The following is a 4489-nucleotide window of genomic DNA, read 5'->3' on the forward strand; positions in this document are numbered from 1 at the left end:
AAGGGCAAGCTTTCTATGCTTCCCCTACAACATAAAACTAATATACTTCCCCTTATCTAACCGTCCATTCTAAATGGAGGGCTAAGATTGCCCCAATCACAATGACATGTCTCTATACTATTTTATTTTTAACTTTTTTTATACAAACTCTTTTGACACCAAATTTGGATGGCCAATCCTCTATTAAACTTGCACTAGCGAAAAATATAAAAAAATATTTCCAATATAATAAGAATACCAAAGTACCCTTGAAAGTTTCAAGGGGTATTTGGGTCATTATATTTTATCGAAAAATTATTTTTAATATTTTTTATAGGTGTGCCCCAAGGATAAAATGGAATGTACCAAATTTCATATATGTACAATTTGTATAAAAAAAACTAAAACTAAAATACTTTGAGACGTCAGATGTAAGATCAAACGGTGCGTGACACTCTTGATCAAAATTGGACGGCTGGATGGTAGGGGAAGCATAGATCTTTTATGCTGTAGGAGAAACATAGAAACCTTTCCCTATATAAAATACATAGGCACTTGCCCAAAAAAAATTTGTTTATAAATAGCAAAACATTTAATGGCAATTTATTGGCATTAATTTGGTTTTGGTTAAATAAATGAAATGTTTGACTCTTTTGAATGGGATAAAAACAAAATAAATATGATCCTGTCCACGACTCTTTTGAATGGGATAAAAACAAAATAAATATGATCCTATCCACTTGTAAAAATAGCTTTTTACATTTATGAGTAGCCATAAATTGTTGGTATATTTTTAATTATAAATAGTTGGATTTTATACCCAACTCCCATATCTCCATATTTCAATTCTCAATTGGCTATGGAGGTTGTTATTGGATTTGGGAGTCTCTTACTAGTGTTGGTACGTCCCTCTCTTTCTCTCTGCATGTTTTTTTGTTAGCACTCCTTTTGTCTCAGTATCTCTCTTTCACAATGCTACTCTTTCTGTATTTTGTATTCCTTTTCACTGGTAGTACTATCTTTCTCTCTCTCTCATAGTATTTCATGTTATTGCACTCCCATGGTCCCAACTCACCTTGACAGTTGTATTTGATTGTAACAGGTTAAAATTATGGGGATTCCTACATGGAAAAAGTTTATGTAGAGCCGAGGCTCAAAACGATCAAATTAGAGCCCACTTCAAAAATTTCACAAGAAGAGATCATTTAGATGCTTAAATATCCTCATGTTGATCATCTCGACATCAAGATGCATGGACATGAGAAAAAATAGATTTCAAGTTTTGGAATATTTTTGGACCGTCAATTTTTACGATTTTCAAATTTTCATAGATCTGCTCAATCTTATACTATTTTTGAAATGTTAAATTTTATAATTAAAGATGAAAATATATTTTAATGCTATCACAAAGATTTCTAGTACTGAAACCACATTTCTTGACACTATTTGAAGGTGGACTCTAATTTGAGAAAATATGGGATTGGGATGGTGGTAGTGATAGTACCACCTAAACTGCAATTAAAAGTCCCGGCCTCCATTCTTACTAATATTTTGGGGAAAAACAAAGTTTTTCTTGTAAAAAAAAAAACTAACTTGAGAAAACAAAGAGGTTTTTTTATTCAATATTTCTTGCCATTATATTGGCCTTTGCATCGATATGTAGCTGTTGTTAAACTTGGAAATATCACCGATATTGATCAACACTGGTATTTATTGCATGAGACAATATTAATTTTTGGGATTTTATACTATGAGACTATTTATTTTTAGTGCAAGGAGGTCATAATCATTTTTAATCATTAGATGTAAATCCAATAGATAAAAATGACAGCATTTGAGAAATTTTATTGTCATCTAACAATAGGGTGATGTGTTGTTTGCTATAATCTATGTTCATTATGAATAATCCTTTTCTAAAATATGGACTCAAAATATTTGCTATAAATTGGTTCTGTTTAAAACACTACAAATAGATATTCAATAAATTATAAACATAATACTTGTTTGGTACTAATTTTTTTAACATTGCATTGGACTTCTTAGGCTATAGTAGCATTCACTAGTTTGTGAAAACCTGTGAATTAAAACATCAGACTTCCAATTTAGGTGAATATATTATAATATTTAAAGACATTATTGTTGGATTTCAATGGTCCAAATAATATGTTGCACTCCTCTGGATTTCTACACCCTTACTATTGTTTTCATATCAATGCAGCTTGCTTGCCATAGCGATGCAAGATGGGATTCGGTGGAGCATGGAAAAGACGAAGCTGCATCCATGATGTCTCAAATTTCGAACTCAAAAGATTTTGGACCGGAAGATGCCAATTCGGATGCGAAAGAATATAAAAAACTGTCGCAATTAACATCTGGAAAGGATTTCGACCTTCCGACAAAGGATGTCGACCTCGATCACAAATTTAGACAAATGTATCAGCAATCCCATCACTCCAGACACACTGTGCATACGGTAGGATATGTCCCTGTTTTCCTCAATGATCGATCTGAAACTTGGAAACAAACTTAACATCTCTCAATCACCCTCCCGTTTACCCCGTCAAGAAGCTGACTCAATCCCCTTCTCATCGAAATCACTTGCTGATATCCTACGCCACTTCTCAATAGACCCCAATTCTCCTCTAGCTAAAGAAGTGAAAAAAACCCTTCGGATATGTGAGGAGCCCCTGGCCAAAGGAGAACATCGTGTATGTGCCACAAGCCTCAAGTCTGCACATGACTTTGCCTCATCAATTTTCGGCCAGAAGGCCAATCTCCAAGTGATGGCCACTACCTTTCATAACAAAGAGACTCATTCCCCTGCTGTACAACCGTACACTATAAAAGGAATTACTTTTAGATTGGCAATGCCATCGGTGGTCGCCTGCCACGCACTTCCTTATCCATACACTGTGTATTTTTGCCATGAACTTTTCGAAACCAAAGTGTTCAAGGTGATGCTTGAGGGCGACGATAGAAACAAGGTCGATGCAATTGTAGTTTGTCACTTAGATACCTCTGATTTGGACCCGAATGTGACCAAGAACAAGTCCGGCAAACCCATTTGCCATTTACTAGCAGAAAACAACTTGCTTTGGCTTTCAATACCAGTTTAACAGGTTGTGTGATCCAAATCATATTGCTAGTTGCATATTTGTAAGTAGTGAGGCAAAAATACCTGTTGGATATTCTGAATGTTCTGTTGTTTGTGATGAAGTGTGTTTGTAATAAGGCATTCATCAATCGAAAATAAAGATTATTTCACCTTTGTTCTCAGTTTCATAACTTGGCAAAGATATTTTAGATTTCTTTTCTCAAAAAATTTAGCCATGCGTTGCGTGGATTATTACCTCTCCAAATTTCATTTCCTTCTTCTTTTTTCGATTTAGTTAAAAATGGAAATGTTTTTTTTTTCTTTTTTTTTTTTTTTTCTTAAAAGGTTATTTTATGCCAGTGATTTGAAGAACGGACCAGTAACCCAGATCCGGCATCCCAAAAGTTGGTTTGGATCGATGAATCGGCAGTCTGGATCGCCATTTTATTGTTCTGAAGAAACAGTGAATTGACCAAAAACTGGTATGGATCGGTGAATCGGCGGTCTATATGGCAATTTTACTATAGAGAATCATCGTTTTACTATGTAGAACGGCTAGTTCCCTTCTAGACTCGGCCATTTTCATATATATACGCATAATCGAAAAATGGGTATAAATTTAATAATATAAACTTAGAGATAATCTTGTGATAATAATAAATATAACGGATATATATTTTATTTTTTTAAGAATTAATTAACAAATTAAAAAAGGAGTTTAGAGTAGGTATGAAGGATCATGTCGAACCCAACCTCTATGTTGGGCCCTAGGTTGAATATAAAGTATGCCTTATTTAGTATAAGGTGTGTTGGGTGTGTGTGGCTATTAAAGTTCTTATGAGTGCTTATACATTAACTAATTTATATAATAGAACATGAACTCAATGGAAGTGTGGTCATGTGTGGACCATACTAAGCAAATGATATTTGCTGATACCGGACTGAACTTTACGAGCTAAACCAATCTGGTTGGGAAAAATCCATGTTACCTAGGCGTAGAGAATAAATCGATAAGGGTTATAATGAGTCTTCTCTTGATGAGGTCAAAGTATGTCCGAAAGAGTGAGCTGAGGGACTGTATAACCCTTGTGTATGATGAAGGCCTTCGTGCCAAAGTCTCATTCGCATAACATCAAACAACATACACAATGATAAATGTTTTCGGAAAAGGGAACCACCTTTCATAGTGAAGTTTGTGCTTGTGGGAGCACCATAGAGCAATGGATTGCATCAGGTCTAGGTGACCTTGGTTTCATCTCTAGGAGAGAACCTGAAATCCATAGATTGGGACTGCAACCCCTTGCTAATTGGTTAGACTTTGGTGACCCATTAATGAGCCCCTGCATAGACTGTAGGTCATGAGCAAAATTGGATCGGTTTGAGAAAGCAAGTACAGACCATGATCCACAGTAGAAG

At 35.0% G+C, this 4489-nt stretch overlaps 1 long non-coding RNA gene across 1 annotated transcript; it reads left to right on the top strand.

Moving 5' to 3' along the window:
- Positions 1-808: 808 nt before the first annotated feature.
- Positions 809-3256, top strand: LOC148783826 (uncharacterized). Its single transcript, XR_016046926.1, has 2 exons — positions 809-880; positions 1082-3256. It is a non-coding gene; the product is annotated as an uncharacterized LOC148783826 (long non-coding RNA).
- The last annotated feature ends 1233 nt before the right edge of the window (positions 3257-4489 follow it).

Source organism: Amborella trichopoda, chromosome 1, assembly GCF_054954075.1.
Source record: "Amborella trichopoda isolate Santa Cruz 75 chromosome 1, AtrichopodaSantaCruz75HAP2 v2.0, whole genome shotgun sequence".
Taxonomy (NCBI): domain Eukaryota; kingdom Viridiplantae; phylum Streptophyta; class Magnoliopsida; order Amborellales; family Amborellaceae; genus Amborella; species Amborella trichopoda.